Source organism: Pteropus vampyrus, unplaced genomic scaffold (assembly GCF_000151845.1).
Source record: "Pteropus vampyrus isolate Shadow unplaced genomic scaffold, Pvam_2.0 Scaffold340, whole genome shotgun sequence".
NCBI lineage: Eukaryota > Metazoa > Chordata > Mammalia > Chiroptera > Pteropodidae > Pteropus > Pteropus vampyrus.
Genome location: NW_011889121.1, coordinates 1914852 through 1932795, shown reverse-complemented (window position 1 = coordinate 1932795; position 17944 = coordinate 1914852). Strand labels below are relative to the sequence as shown.

Here is a 17944-nt window from a genome sequence, read left to right as displayed (position 1 = left end):
TTTTTTTTTTTTTTCATTTTTGAATTACCAAAGCCCTAAAATATTTGAGCCTTGGTTGAGCCGTTTCTGAAATTGGCAAGTTTTAGTCACCAGTGCATACTCTGACAGTGATGTAAGTATACTCCTTACCTTTTTGCCCATTAGGAAAAACTTCCATTTAATAAGAAGCATGAAAAGAAATGGATTTCTTTTTCACTGATGCACAGATGGACATGTTTTTGGACATTCTCAGAAATGAGAAAGGATTCTTTTAAGTGCTTTCTAAAACACAATAAATACTTGCTGTTTTCTTTATCATCTTCGTTCTTTTGGTTAAGATCTGGATATTGCAGAAAATCTTATGTGAAAAAGAGAAAAAGTAGAAATAGTAAATATTTGGCCATTGATAATTAATTATTTTTGCAAATAGGTAGCATATTTATATATTTATTTACCAAGGATTTTAATTAATGTTACAGACAGGCTCAAAGGCTCGGAAGACAGCATTGGTTCCAAGTGGCTATGTTTTTTTTTTTTTTTTAAGGCCTGAGCTTCCAGTAGTGGTATCTGGATTTGAAATGCTTATAAACATAGTCCATCTCTAAATTGCAACAAAGATTGGTACTGTGAAGATTATTAATAGCTTGGGTCAACTAAAGGGGAAAGTAGAAACAAACATAGGATCTTTGTCCTCTAAATTATAAAGGCATCCATTTTTTTGAGAAAAGGAGAGAGAGTATTACTTTCATTAAAATAATAGAAAAGTGGAAATTGCTGTTATTAACGCTAAAACAGAGTAGAGATTTGTGAACCTATGAGGAGAATTTTTATTTTAGAAAATAAGCAGAAATCAAAGTTAGTTTTTGAATTGTACTTTTGGAATATATAATCAGACCATGTCTCTGATAATTTCATTAAATTAGGTGAACAAAAAAATCACATGGGTAAGAAAATGTAATTAAATCTCTCAAAATAAAAATGTCATTGTTTTTACTTTCTTGTCATAAGTGAAAGGTGAAGAAAGATATCCTTTTAAACTACACATGAGCAATTCCAGTATCTTCTTAGTAATGAAAATTGGATTATAATATGGGCTTGTCTCTGACCATATTATAAAAGGATAATACAAGGACTTGGCAAAAGACTCCATGAAAGGAAGCCATGTATAAGCAACAAATATAAAAACAAGAAAACTCCTACAAGGAAAAGTCAATATAATTGGCAGCAAGATTTAAGGGGGAAAAAATAGAACCAGGAAAGACAACATATTTCTGAAGGTATTATTATTTTCTTCTAAAGTTACTAATGCTCAAAGGAAACCTAATTTTTTAAGATAGAATACCTGAAAGAAATAGATTGAATGAAAATATCACAACTGATATTTTAGCAAATTCTTGGATATAGCTTTAAAAATAAACTAACCCAAAAGACCAGTATGTCAAGATTACCTTTTCTTTTTATCAATTAGGTACATCGTTTGCATCATATGATCTACTTAGCACTGAAGATTTTTGTGCTTTTCTACAGCTCTTTTTCATCTATTAAAAGTGAAAGAAATAACCTATGCTACCTTTTAGAGTTTCCTGTGTATATGAATAATCAAGATTATCAATGAGTCTTACCTGATGCAAAATTGATGTATGAAATTTAAATTTACAACAAAAGTAAAGAAATGAGTTTTAATGTGGCATACAGCTTTTAACAAAATTCTGTTAAACGACATTTTTCTTTGTATATTTTTTTACCATATGATATATCTCAATTTTATACTTAAATACTTATTAGGGACATCTCCATTTGGGCCAATTCAAGTGTCTCTGTTTATATGCGTTTTCAAAAAAATTGTTTTTAGTCTGTAGTATTCCTTTTTGAAAAATTATATGGTATTAAGGTAGTAAATAAAAATAGAAAAAGTTTAGTGTTCCTTATGAGAAATGCAGTCATTTTTTACCACATGTTCTTTTCTCTGAAATATAAATGATTTATAACCAAAGAGGTATATATCTGAATCAAATGTACATAATAAATACAACACAATCTACAAGTCTTAATTGAAACAATATAGAACTAGTTTTAAAACTGCTAAAAATTTTCTCTTGCTGTAATGTGTGTTTTTTTTCTAATGTATTGCCTTCTGTCTTCTCAGTGGGATTGTTGGTTTTTAATTTTCATTAATTCCTAAACTATATACTAATGTTTCTATTCTGTGCATTTGCTTTAAGTGGCTATATATTTAAGGGAAAGAGAGAGTAGGTTTTCTGGTGAGTTATGATAGCAATATGATTGCTGGATGAAGCAGCTTTTAACAAAAAATGAAATCTTACCATTTTCAACAACACGAATGGACCTAGAGGATATTATGCTAAGTGAGATAAGTCAGACTGAGAAAGACAAATACCGTATGAACTCATATGTGGAATCTAAAGAACAAAATAAACGAATAAATAAAACAGAAACAGATTCATAGATACAAAGGACAAACTGATGGTTGCCAGATGGGAGGTAGGGTTGAGGAGAGCTGGGTGAAAAAGGTGAAGGGATTAAGAAGTACAAATCGGTAGTTACAAAATAGTCACAGGGTTGTAAAATATAGCATAAGGAATATAGTCAGTAATATTGTAATAACTACGTATCGTGCCAGGCGAGTACTAGACTAACTGGGGGAATTACTTCGTAAAATATATAAATATCTAAACATTATGCTGTACATCTGAAACTAATATAAAATAATATTAAATGTCAACTCTAATTGAAAAATATTTTTTAAATTAAATGAATAAAAATTAGAAAATGGAGACCACAAAAAATAAAAAAAAATGAAAATATGATAAAAAATAATGACCATAGAATGGTAATACATTTAATAGAAATACCCTTTTCTGTCTTGTACCAGTATCTTGTAATAGTTTTCTGTGTATGAACTTACCTCTCTCCTACAGAGAATTACTAAGTAACTAGTATCTTCCACATATAAAAATCCTTAGTGGGATTCAGTACACTTTAAAATCTATACATATGTATATACATACGCACAGACATACATACATACATTCAAAAAAATGTAGCATTTCCTGAAGAAAAAAAATCTATTAAAACCCCCATGTGGCTCTCAACAAGCTACTAGCAGATCCGTTTGATTGCTTTGTTAAAATTTTGATCATTTTAAAGCATGGTCTATTGTTAAAATATTTTCAATTGAAGGTTATTGGTTTTATTCTCTCCCTCATTCTCTCTCTTTTTTTTTTAATAATAGATCATTTCAGGAAAGTAGAAATAGTGATAGTTACCCTTTTAGTTCTTAATTGGACCACATCCCATGCATGACTTTGTTTTGGCTTTTCTTATTTAATTAGCACACACTATAAGGGAGGCCTTACCAATTTTCTTTTATAGGTTAGGAAATTGAGGTTCAGGAAAATTGAGTAATTTAATTAAAATCACAAGTAAGTGATAGAGCTAGGATTTAATCCAGACAGGCTTTATATCCAAGTTCATAGGACCCTAAGCTGCCAGGACTTGGGTCCCTAGTATCTAGGTATCTCCCATATCCAATAAAATCTCCTACTCATTACTCAGATTTCATGGATATTTTGAACTACTTTTACATCTTTTAACGAAAATACATTCTGGAATTTTAATAGCAAATGTAAGGATTCAGCTCCTTTAGATAAAATAAAAATCAGGAGCAATATTCAGTATAAATACATTATGGAAAAAAAATCAGCAACTAAACTGTAGAGGATGTCTGGAGACAAGTAAAAATGAAATGTACACTTTTTGCCTTATACTTGTTGACTCCACATTCAAATCTAACTGACTCTTGAGATATGATAACATATATTTCAGATGGGAAAAGCTTTGGGTTACCTAGGAGAGTGTAGCTGAAAAAAAAAATAAACTCTATTCATCTAGAGGTGCTTTGTCCATCCCTTTAGAAATACACGAATAAAGATTTGTCTTGGCCTATTGAAACCCCATGCCAGAGGACAGCATAACCCAGAAAAGCATGTTGACCTTGCGCTGTCACCGTCCTTGCTCACAACCTCGTGTTCTTCTTTAATAGTCTGGACTATAGTTTAAAAGCCTTAGTGGTTTGTTCACAGTTTTATATGCTGTCTCAAAATTGTGCTTCAAAATGATCTATTCCTCTTTTTGTGATTCACTTCAGAGTGGAAGCCCTTTTACAACATATAATCAGGACAGTGATAATTTGGTATGTTAATAAATTATGTCATATACCAGAAGGATAGAAATGCAATGAAAATTAAAGTTAGTAGAGTAAGAGAGTTCATTCGAGGCCCAGAAGAGAGTGTGAAATAAGGTGTCATGGTGGATCTCATTAAGCAGGTGAGATTTGAATAAGACTGGAAGCCAGATGGTTATCTGTGGGAAAATTTTTCCAGGTAGAGTGAACTACTAGGAGAGAGGCTCTAAGGTGGGAGTGTGTTTGGTGTGTTCAAGGAATAGCAATGAAAACTCTGTTTTTTACAAAGCTGAAAATAGTAGTATATCATACAATTAAGGGAGGTTCGGGTACAGACTAGAGACTTGTACATTTGTATTTCTGTGCTGTAGAGAAAGAACGGAGAGGCATTTGTACAGCAATCTGAGATTCCCTTAATAGTTTTATAATATCCCCCACAGAAAGGCCTTATTTTTTTCTTCAGCTCACTTTTACTGATTTTTCCCAGAAATTCAATTGGGTTTTATTTAAAGAATGTATCTCTTTATTTTATACTTATATTTTGTCTAACTATGTACTATATAATTATATCATTATATAAATAATAATGGGAACAATCACAGTTGACTCTTAGTAAGCACATCTATAGATAAGCAGATATGCTTATCTATTGCTGGGTAACAAATTAATCTGAAACTTAATAGCTTAAAATAGCACTTTTCATATCTCATGTTTTTGTGGGGCATGAGTCACCTGGGTGATTTTTCTACTCCATGTTGTATCAATTGTGATCATTCATTGGTACTCAGCTGTTAGATAGGCTGGCCAGGAGAATCCAAGACAGTTCCATTCACATATCTAGTGCTTTGGTAAGGATGACTGGAAGACTTGGTTCAACTAGATTAGCTGATCGAGTGCCTACAATTGGCCTCTCCAGCATGATGGACTTGGGGAAGTTTAGCTTCTCACAGGGCAGCTCAGGATTCATGAGTAAGTGATACAAAAGACAGGAAATGTGAATTTCTAGTCTATTAATGCCTGCTATTTTCCAGGAGGAAAATAGAAAAGCAGCTCTTCTACCACATTCTAATAGTTAAAGTAGTCCCAGAGCCAACCCATATTAAAGAAAGGAAACAAAGATTTCACCTCTTCAGTGGGAGGACTGTCAAAAATTTTTGCACCTATCTTTAGCCCACCAAAGCATACAGGTCAGCTCTAATGGAGAGTAGCTTTCTAGTTAAGACATTTTAGAAGGCCATCTTGATCCATCAAGAAATCTAACAGAGGGAGTGGAGAATTTTGGTTTATCCAAAAATTCAGGTAAATGGAGTTCTGTTATGATAGATTCTATTGTAATTCGACTTATTCTCTTTATTTCACACTATCCTAATTTTTAATTATCACTTGTGTTTCTGGCCAGACATTTAAAACCATAAAGGTGTAGTATATTATATAGAAATGAACATCCATCTGTCTGAACGTAGCATAATTATAAACATATTTACTTTAATCTCTAGGAAGCATATTCTTTTTTTCCTCTACCTTCTAAACAAAACCTATCATTTTAAAATTTTAATTTTACTATATTTTAAGGTTCTAAATACTTTTCTGATATGAAATAGTCCCAGATTGGGGACTATTGTATAGATTATACACTGCAGAAAATCATTATGAAAAATATGGGCAGTCGGGTGTTGGAGATTCTATTTCTGCTTGAGCCCTAAGAAATATTAACCATCTTCTCACTGGCTTTTTAGCACATCTGCTCCATTTAAACTATGACACGGAGGTGTGTAAGATTGAATTGATTGTCTCTTGGAGTTTACTGTGCTTCTTTCAAAACTTTGTTTTTCAGTAAAGGCAATTGCTCCTTGAGCAGTACTGGCTGTTCCACACCCACGAATTATCATACAGCCATTTAAAGTTGAAATGGTAATCAAACCAATGAAAGCCCAAGATTAGCTGTATTCCTTCTTCATTTTTAGTGGAGAAATTCATCTGAATATCTATAAAGGATTTTGTGATGCGTTCTCTGGCAGATGCAGTAAAATAAATGCAATATAAACTTTTAAAATACAGCTTCGAATTTTAGTTTGAATTTTAAGTCGGACATTTTTTAACTTTTACAATTTAATTATAGGAGCCAAATGATCTTAAAGGATCATTCTAGTTATGAATAGTATATGAAGATTTGGGTTTTATTACAGAAAGAAAAATCTATTTCAAACAGTAGAATTTATACTCTTTGCCCACTAGAAATTACTTGTTGGTGCTTCTATTAAAATTAAGATCTAAGTATATAATAATACTTGAGGCCAATTCTCATTTAAGGAATGGCATACTGCATGACAGGTTGTGGGGTGTTAAGTGATAATTGCATGCCTAGAAGGTATGGTGAATCATATGAGCAAAGGCCAAGAACATCCAGAGACCGAAATTCACAGTCTTTTCAAATATTACTCCCTGGTGTGTGTTATTCTACTTAAAAATTGCTTACTTATTAGTTGTGTTGGACTCAAAAAAAGCACATTTAAATTAGTACTTTCATAATTTTTTAAAATGTATTTAAACATTTACTAACCCAATAAAATTTATTCAATTCATAATTATAAATATCATCAGGGCTATTGAATAGGGAAGTGTACCAAATACCTTTCAAGACCTTTCTTGATTTCTAGCAAAATGAAATGTATGATATGAATCAAAGAAATATAATGTTTTATCATATAATCATTTATTTATTTATGTGCATTTAGACATCCCTATATATTTAAAATAATTATGTCAATTGGAATGTTTTTAAACCAAAATGCAACTCCCTCTCACTTTTCCTATCTTCAATATGAGACCACAGTATTTCACAATAAACAACCAGGGAAATAACAGATAAGAGAAAAGAGAGAGAGAAGAACATTTTAAGTTTTATTAATTTGTGTTCAATGAAATAATAAATCTGCCATGCCCGCCCCTCAATTTCTTACTCTTCTAAGGATAGAACTTTTCCTGCAGGTAGAACTAACGTTAATTATCTATGCCCAAATACCCTTAATAGACGCTACTTTGAGCACCTCACTCCACTGCTAAAACAGTAACAGGTAAGAGCAAGGGAGACAGATGATGACAAAACAAATGTAACTTAACGATTCACAATTGTACCTATGACCTGGACCTGGGTTTGAATCCTGCCTCCTACATTTATAAATTTGTGAGTGATCCCGGGAGTTTCTTAAACTCATGCGCCTTAGTTTTTCCATCTGCATCTGTAGAAGGATATTAATAGTGCGTACCCTCTACATTTGCCATAAGGATTACATGAGCTAGAGCATGAAAAGTGCTTTGTGAACAAACAACCCATTTAAAAAATGGGCCAAAGACCTTAACAGACAACCACCAAAGAAGATATACAGATGACAAATAAGCATATGAAAAGATGTTCCACATCATATGTCATCAGGAAAATGCAAATTAAAACAACAGTGAGATGCTACTATATACCTATTAAAATGGCCAAAACCTAAAGCACTGACACCACCAAATACTGGTGAGGACATGGAGCCACAGGAGCTCTCACTCACTGCTGATGGGAATGTAAAATGGTAAAGCTACTTTAGAAGACAGTTTGGTGGTTCCTTACAAAACATACTCTTTCCATACAATCCAGAAATCACACTCCTTTGTATTTACCCAAAAGAATTGGAAACTTATGTCAATACAAAAACTTGAACACAAAAAAATATTTATAATGGTTTCATTGATAATTGCTAATACTTGGAAGCAACAAAGATGTTCTTCAGTAGGTGAATGGATAAACTTTGTACATCCAGACAATGGAATATCATTCAGTGCTAAAACGAAACGAGCTATCAAGCCATGTAAAGGCATGAGGGAAACTTAAATTCATAGTACTAAGTGAAAGGAGGCAATCTAAAAAGGCCATGTAGTATATGATTCCAACTATATGACATTCCGGGAAAGGCAAAGCTATGGAGGCAGTAAAAAGATCACAGGTTGCCAGGTTGAGAGAGGGATGAATAGGGAAGAACAAAGGATTTTTAGGGCGGTGAAAATTTCTGTCTGATGTTATAATGGTGGATATATGCCATTATACATTTGGCCAAACCCATAGAATGTAAACAAAAAAAATAAATCATAATATAAACTCGAGACTTAGAATGATAGTGATGTGTCAATGTAGACTCATCATTGTAACAAACGTACCACTCTGGTGGGGAATTTGATAATGGAGGAAGCTATGCATTTGTGGAGACAGAGTATATGGGAAATCTCTGTACTTTCTCCTCAATTTTGCTGTAAACTTAAAACTAAATTAAAAAAAATAAAATCAAGTCTATTAAAAGACTTTAAAAATAAAGTCTATTAAAAATTTTTAAAAGGTTTTTAGTATACATTTGTTTTTTTACCTCCTGTCGATTATATTTTTAGAGTTATTTTTGTCATAAATGAGTGCTAAATTTACTAAACAATTTTTACAACTAAGAAAAGAAGAGCTTTGTAAAGCTGCTGACCCTGACTTAAAACTCAATACGTATTATTTTTATTATTAATGTGTTAATAGTCTCAATTTATGAAATTTTAAAAATCATGAGATTTATATAAAATGTCTAGAATAGGTAAATCAACATAGACAGAAAGTAAATTCATAGCTTCCAGGGAGACAAAAATGAAGAATGACTGCTAGTAGGTATAAAGTTTCTTTTTCAAGTTGATGAAAATGTTATACATTAGTGATGGCAGTTACACAACTCTGTAAATATACTAAATATCACTGAATTGTATACTTTATTATTATTATTATTATTTATTTATTTTTTATGCATGGCAACCCTTGATTGACTTCACAGATTGCAAGGACCTTGTCGGCTTACAATCCCTTATTTTTTATTATTTTTTTTTTACGCCTACAGCACCTGGTCTTCCTAGGTGGTCTCCCATCTAAGTACTAACCAGGCCCGACCTGCTTAGCTTCAGAGATCAGATGGGATCGGGCTTGTTCAGGGTAGCATGGCCACAGACAAACTGTACACTTTAAAAGAGTGAGTTTTATGGTATATCGATTATATCAATAAAAATATAAAAATTAAATGAGAAGGATGGAAAGACAAGTATATTTTGAAATAGTGTTTTTTTATTTGTTTTCAAAACACCTGCTAGTTGTTAAGCACACTCTCTGCTATATATATATATACACACAGATATATATATAATATCTGTGTTTATGTGTGTATTAACATATATATATACACACAGATATAAAATACATATTATATAATAACCTATCATATGTTTTATATTATATATATAATTTCTCAATGAAGCACTTATAAGTAAATAAGAAACATATCAGATAATAAGTGCTTTATCGAGGATAAAATGATTTGAAGTAGTGAGTGATTGGGTAGTTACTCTAGTTTCAAAAGTGAAGAAAAGCTTTGCTGAGGAATGATGTCAACTGAGATAGGATTGTCTAGAATGAACTATCATGTAAAGACTTGGGAAGAACATTCCGAGAAAAAAGAATAGCTAATACATAGACTCAAAAAATGACTGCCTTTATGTGTTTAAGGAGGCCATGAAACATAGTGAGAAATGGGGGAGGAGGATAGGGTTATAGTTGGCAAGGTAGAAATTAAATTGTCAATATCTTCATCATTTCTTTTTGGTTCCAAATCTTGGGATATCAGGTTTTTTTCCTAGTCTTCATATCAAATTGTTTTGGTGTCAGATTGCATTTCCTTGCTTATTTTTTAAAGCTGGTATTCCTTTTTCTATATTATCTGTGTTTTTTCCTCTCTTATTCTTCAAATTATATAGATAAATGTGTACAAAGTTAGAAGGAATCAATACTATAAAAAAAAGAAACTTTTATCATTTGGTTAATTTTCTAAGAGGCTATATATAGATGGTGGATATACACAAAATACGAGATACTACATAAATGAGAAATATCAAAGACACTTTTTCTTTTATCAAAACCATCAACAATAAGGACTTTGACAATAGTTTTCTTGCCAAGGTTATCATCAGCCCTCTCCTCTTAATGTAAGGAATAAAAGGACATCTAGTTTTTGAACACTGTGTTATATTATTCTCTAGCTACAAGAAGATAATATAATGCTGCAGTCAAAAGAATTAGCTTAGAATAAAATTTAGAATAATCTAAATTTAAACTTTCACTCACTTTATAGCAATATGACCTTATAGTAGTTATTTAACCTTTCCAAGGCTCAATTTCCTTGTACATAAGATTATTATGTTTTGGTTTATAAACCTAACCTTGATTGTGATGATAATAAAAATAATCACTATTAGGTTATTTTTCCTGTGATAAACTTCTATTTATGTACTTTCTTTCTATTAATATTTTAAAATATTTCATAGCTGAATTACTTGGAAATAATATTCATTTCATATGATATTCCAATATTATATTGAGCATTCGGCTCCAATTTTTTTTAGAAAAGTTGGGGCCCCCATTTCTTCTCTTCAGCAATATTTGTGAGTTGACAAACATCAAGGGCTATGCTGTAGCATGCACAAGAGATGTAGAAAGATACTGTTTAAATTAGTACCATAAATTTTTCTTTTTTGTTTCCCAACCTCATATTTATTGAAATGCATTAAATTACCCCAGACATCTAAGGATACAACATTAAATTTATAATAATTTTTATGGTTAAGTTAATTCCATTAACCTTATCTTTGAAAGGTGACAAATTAACGAGTGCAGAGTACACTTTCATTTCTTTTGGGGATGCTGTGAACTATTTAGATGATTGCTCTGTGGTCAGTTGGGGGAGTATCCAAGAATTAGTCAGTTATTAAAAAAAAAAAAAATTTCTCCTTTGGTCTGTTTCACAAAAAAAGCTCTATGCTCTGCTAGATTACATTAGATGACGATGCACTGCACCAATCACCTCAATTCTGATTATTTGAAGTATAAAATGACTAGTTGGCATTTTCACTGATTTAAAAACCTAAATTTGTATTTTCTGACTGGATTTCACCATAGCAAAAGTAATATTTAATAATTATTTAAGCATTTCAGTTTGAGTTTATGGTCTTGCTACAGAAATGTGTATGCGCGGGTGTGCAAATTTGTACACACAACATGAGATTTTTAGGTCCTAATATTGGATAATTAAAAGTTGTGTTTTCATGGCAAGAAATTAATTTCCTGTGTTGTGAGTCACTTTGGGGGATATGTGCACTGCTTAAATGATATACATTGAATTGGTTTGGTGCATTCACACTTTGCTTGTTTTACTACCCTAGAGAACAATTAGATATGTGTGGAGTTTGTTGAACCTACAAAATTTTACTTGGATGTGATCGTAAAGAAAATGAAAGCAGTGTCATGCAACTTATGAATATTCTGACTAGTGGGTTTCTACCGAGTCTCCTTAATAAAGTTTGCGCAACTCCAGCTCTCCAACCATACTGAATATCAGTTGAGATTCTTTATCTTATTTGAAGCTCTTTATGACATCTGAAAACCAGATATTTAGAATTTTTAAACTGTCACACTCTATGATCAATATCTATTTGTGCTCTCTATTTGTAGTATTAATTTCGCATTTTGAGTGCACAAGTCAGCCCCTTTGCTTCATACACAAAATAAAGCATATATGTGGAGAGAACATCAGGAAATATGTAATCACTCATTTAAAATGTTTGACTGCTAGTGAGGTCACACTGAGAATTCTACTCAGAAGAACTGAGTTGAGTTTTAGGCTACTAAAATTTGCTATACTCTGTATCCCAGGGCTATATTTCTGACTCTAACAGGTCCTCTAAGTAATCGTGCTGTTAATTTCACAGTAGAGAGGCAAATGAGAAAATGGATGAACACAACCGTATTATAAGAGGTAGTTTCTAGATGCGTGAATTCTGAAGACAGGCTGACTGCTGAGTTCCAATATCAGCACAGCTCTTTAATAACAGTGACCTTGGGCAACTTACTTAGCTTCTTTCTGCCCCTGTTTATGTTTAAAATGAGTAATGATACTACCTTGTAGGTTTGTTGGAAAGATTTATATCACTTAAAAGGTTAACAGCATATAGTGAATATTGTATGATACTTTAGTTACTACTATCATTACCTAAGAAAAGATACCAGTGTCTGAGGTAGATATATATCTCTAGTTACTGCTATCAGTAACCACTAGCAAATCAGAACTTGGTGTAGATATATTCAGTGTATATGCCTCAGCTAGATTTTGTTTGATTTTTTTATTCGTTTTTATTTGCCATGTTTTCTTAATTCCTGTTGGAAAACCTTTCGGGGTCACTTCCATTAGTGTTTGCAGCATAGCTTACTTATCTCAGGGGAAAGTACCCATTAGCAGTGCAGTACAGTGGTTGCGTCAAGAAAATCTATTAAATGGAGTCCTGAGAGTTCATATCTATAATTGTACAAATGTGTGTTTCTCAGGGGCAGTGTTGTGTAAGTAAATGGATGTAAATCATAGAGTGTTAAAACTAGATGGGACCTTAAAAGCTATGTAGTCCAATCTCCTTATTTTATAGATGAGAAAACTGAAGCCCAGAAAATGGAGTGATTTGTCTAAGGTCATAGTAGTTTTGTCTGAGATGAGGAAAATATCCAAATATCTGCATAAATACTAAGTTATTTCCACTAAAATTTTATGTCTAAATTAGTGTCGAAAAGATTCCATTTAAAATAGCAACATTTTCTTCCTCCCAAACATCCTTGCACTATTCAGAAAAACCTGGAAAGCATGCTAGAAGCTTCTCTCTTCTTCTCTTTTCAACCTCTGACTAAGACAAAAGCTCAAACTTTCCCTTACAAAAACAATTTAAAATATTGAGACTAACATGCATAATATTAGAAGCAAATTACCTATTTATCATATATACTGGCAATATGCTTGCTGGACAAGTGCACTTAGAATTTATAAGCATTAAACAACTTTTCAAAACACCATCCCAAGACCTAATTAATTAAATGAACTGACCTGTGACTCAAGAATGTATCCAGGATGCTTTCAAGACAGAGCAATATCTCTTAACTATTGGTAGCAGAAACATGATATTTAAGGCTCTTGTTCTGCCCTTTGCAAAGTCAAACAGAACCACTGTCCCTTATAGCTGATAGGCACAGGAAGAAGCTGGGAGTCCAAAGGTCCCCATTCATACAAAGTATGTGCTTCCCTAATGGCTATTTATCTTCCAACTCAGATTAGACATTTTATATGAGAAGGAGACTACTTGTGATTTCATGAGTAAGCCAGAGAAACACAATGAGGGATAATACTGTCACTTGAGTTGTCAGCCTCCCAGATGGCAAACAAATAATACTAGAGGGATAAATGTGGCAGAAAGCAGAGGTGAGAAAGGAAACAGTTAGATATGGGAAATATTAAAGAACAAGAAATAGCAACAAACCAATGCCAGAAGCCAGCAAGAAAAGGGGAAATGTTATGAGTATCAGTAAAAATGCTGCAGAAGGCTATCAAAAGGAGTTGGGGGGTGCTCACAAAGGAGGCCTCGAAATGACAGTAATCCATTCCAGGATGAAAAGAAAGGGAAACATTACTTTTCTCTGAGGCAAAAAATACATATTTTTTTTCCTTAAAAAAGTCAGTAAATTAAAGATAGAATGGACTAAGGAATGGAGTGGGGCGGGGGGGGGTGGAATAAAAATAGATATATACAGAAAGAGGTAGCAAAAGCAATGAGCAGTGTCTCTATCATTTAAGCTGGTGAGTTGTGTTTATGTCTCCTTCCAGCTGTATAGCCTACAAACACTGAGAATTAGGGATAGGAGAATGCTATTGTGGGAACATCAATTAACTCCTTCTAAATGTTTGGCTGCCAATAAATAACTGAGTGATCAGGCCAAGTCACCTCTATCTGATGTTTCTCCCTGTCAAACAGATAATGGTAATATTTATTCTATCTGGCTCAAGGGACTTCAGTGAAAAGACAGTGGGTAAATGCCTATATAAATGGAGGCAATATAATATAAATGTTTAAAAATATAGTGGTTAAAAGGGTAGACTCAAAGCCAAACCTTTTGGGTTTGAAATCCAACTCTTTTCATCTTATTTCTATACTCTTGGACAGGTCAGTTAACCTCTCTTTTCTTTGGTTTCTTCATCTGTAAAATAGAGTTAATAATAATGCCTACCTTGGTTGTCGTGAGGAGTGAGCTAATAAATGAAAATCACTTAGAACAGTACCTATCATGTATTAAGAACCATCTTAACTATTTTCATTGTGTTAATGCTTTGAAAATAAGACTTTTATATGAATGTAACATACTGCGTTCATCAACAGTACTACATAGAAATTAGAATTATTGATGCTGATAAAAACTCCTATCTGAAATCATTACCCTCTGTTCCTTCATTTATTTTCTCTTCATATGTCTGTACTTTTTCAGTCCTCTCTTCATCATTTCTTTTTGCCTCATTTGCTGAATGCATATTATTCGTGAAGCAATTATTGAGCACTTACTATATATAGGCACTGTCAGAAATATAAAAAGGTATAGGCACAATTTTGCCCTGAAGGACATATATTCAGCAAAAGGAAATAACTTGTAAAAACTAATAGTAAATAAGAAATGCTATGATTAAATTTATGAACAAAGTTATTTTACCTGGGCTTACTTGGATGCTAAGGGCAGACTTAGCAAAAATGTTAAAATAATAATTGCTACTATATTACTTCAAACTTTCTGTATCTCACATTTCACTTTTTAATTTCTTTTGCCAGTAAAACTTAGGGCTGGACTCTCACCTTTGCTTACTCCTCTCCTATCATCCCTCCCACCACTAAAAGCAACAATAACAACAACACTTTTATGATTAAATGCTTCTCATGATGTTCTCTCAGTAACTCATTCTATTAGACTAACAGTTCTCATATTAAATTAAAGTGGCTGGATCTCATTTTGTCTAAGTAAGTTTTATTTCTCTTCCTATTGTCCCAATTTATTCTGATAGTCTTGGGGGAGAACTGAAAAATAGCATTAATCTTACTCCTTATGAACTTTAAGGAAAGAGGAAGCAATCCCCCTCCATCATCAATTTCTATAAATACTGAGGTGAAGAATTATAGTAAAGATAATTTCTACAAGGGTATGTGTTTTCTGTAAGTATTACGAGAGTAACATAAATATAGGAACTTGAAAATTCTTATTCTTAATGAAATGCAGCATATTTAGAGAGCCATGTCTACTGTTTCACAGGCAGCATGCTGCTTCTGATGACAATAGTTCTTATTTTTAGCCCTCTACGGTGGGTGCTTTCCTTATGTGTGCATCTTACTTGTATAACCTTCAGAAAACGTTTTGCATATTTAAGAGGAAGCAGAATTTTGTTTTACAGTACAAAATAATGCATGCTCGCTGTCCAAAGCAGAATACAAAAAAACACAATGAAAGTAATAGTTGCCCATAGTTTTATGATTCAGGAATAACCAGTGTTAACTGTTTGCTACATACATTCCTAATGAGAACTATATAATGTTAGCTAACATTTATTGAGCATTTTATATGCACCAGGCAGTTTCAATGACTTTATATGTTAAATATTACCCATTTATGCCTCACAGCAATTTTATGATATAAGTACTATTATTACACCATTTTAAAAATGAGGAAATCAATGCAATAATAAGGTGCAATAACTCATTAAGGATCACTGTGCCAAGTATGAAATGGAGCCAGGATTCTAAACCAGGCAGTCAGGCTCAGCGCCTAGGTTTTTAACCACTAAGAAATAATGCCTTTTTAGTATTATACATACAATTTTGTAAGATGCTTTAATTTCCTTAATATACCATATGTTTTGCCAATGTCTTTAAATATTCTCTAAGAATATGATTTTTTTTTATTGGTTGCCTGTAAATCTATCAATTGGATATGCCAGAATTATTTTAATTCCTATTTGATAGATATTTAGTTTGCTTCCAATTTTTCACAATAGAAATAGTCCAGCCTATCTTACAAAAATTCTGAGCAGGTGTACAAGTTTTTAGTGACTTTAATATTTATGTAAATAAGCCGGTGGTAATGGACATCAGTGGTGTACATATCAATATGAAACATGCTGTGTGATAACTATATTCCAGGAACAGTGCTAGGAGGCCCTAGGGAATAGAAAACTGTAAAGCCAGTCTTTCTGTTCCTAAGTATCCTTTAATCTAATGGAGAGAGATCCCTGTAAAACAGTGTGTTTCAGTAGAAGCCAGACTCAAGGAATGAATGGCAGGTGATGAAATTTCGACAATGGATGGAAACTGTCCAATCAAGAGTATAGTTATAATAACCAGGGTAGGTGATGTGAGGAAACTCTTGTTTTAAGAAGGTATATATGACAGCATTGTACATATGAGGAATTGTAAAGACTAGAGCTATTTCTATTTAACTGGATTTATTTTATCATTTCTAAAGATTTTGTGATGTTCAATCCCATTTATAGGTGATGTTTGTATAGGCGATGTAATGTATGGGTATGCCATTAATCAGTTCTGTTGGGTAACACTCTCAGATATAAATTAAGGCATTTAACAAGTAGTTTTGTTTAGAAGTTGGAAGTATTGAAGCTTTAAATGTTCTAGGAAATTTCCAAATAATCTCAGGGTCAAGTGGTAAGCAGACTATTCTCTGAGACTGGATCTTCTGCAGTAAGTCTGTGGTCTTTTTTATTTTACTCTAAGACCCTGGTGTTGCCTTCAGGGGTTACTGAGTAGCATTTAATTGAAAGCTGACCGAGTTAGATATATACTTCCTATAGTCTCTGGGTTTTGTTGCCAGAAATATCCTTTTGCTTATCAGTGGGGAAGGTTTTTGCTTCTACTGCTGGATTTAAAGGTGTCCCTCAAGATTCCATTACTCAGTTCATTGAGAAAAGCTTAAAGCTAAGGGAGGGTAGGTCTGAGCTCTGTTTGATGAAGGAGGCTGAGTGAAATAATAGCTCCCGGGTTGGCTCAAGTTCTTCCAGATGTTCACGCTTATATCAGAACTTAACACTTGGAGGTATTCCATGTGGTGAGATTTCTGTGAAAACATTCTTTATGTACGATTCCAATTCTAAAATGATTTTCGTGGTCATTAGATGTGAAAATTAACACGGATCATCCACAACAAACAACAAGATAGATTTTCATCCTGTTTGACTTCTAAAAGCAAATATTCCTGTGATCGTGAATGTATTATTATCTGTTTTTTTTTTCCCCCTTCACATTTGCTGTAACTCCATAGGAAAGACATGGAATCAAAAGGAAAGAAAAATATTAAAAAATAAATGGGCCATGAAGAATTCTGTTCAAAATCATAAGTAAACATAGACACATACACTCATCACAGTGATGTAATTATAGAAACTATAAAGAAACTGGATAAAGAGCTGCAAAGGACTTGGCTTTCCATGAACTTAACAACTGAAATTAAAGTTCCTCCCTAGGAGATAAGCTGAAATCATAGCACGGTTTGAATAAAAGTATACCTTTCCAAGGTTATTGAAGAACAATTATGGCTGGGATCCTTTACTCTTGTAGAGAAAGCTCTGTAACTTCTTATTTTAAATTGACTTCTATTGAGCAGTAATGCCTCCCAGCTTGCACTTCCAGGCACTGTACTGGGTAATGTGTTTACGGGCTGGTTTCATTTTTCTTTGGTAATAGGAAATGGGTAGCTTACTGCTACTTGTAGGCAACTTCAGGAACACGATTTTCAAGGTGGTGGTTTTACAAATGTGGTTATTGGGAATAATAACACCAGAGACAAAGATT

At 32.9% G+C, this 17944-nt stretch overlaps 1 protein-coding gene and 1 pseudogene across 2 annotated transcripts in view; one reads left to right on the top strand and one right to left on the bottom strand.

Moving 5' to 3' along the window:
• The window catches only part of DMD (dystrophin), a 2089898-nt gene that overhangs the window by 185035 nt on the left and 1886919 nt on the right, over window positions 1-17944 (top strand). The gene's annotated exons all lie outside the window — the stretch shown is intronic.
• LOC111730918 lies at window positions 9079-9196 on the bottom strand (annotated as a pseudogene).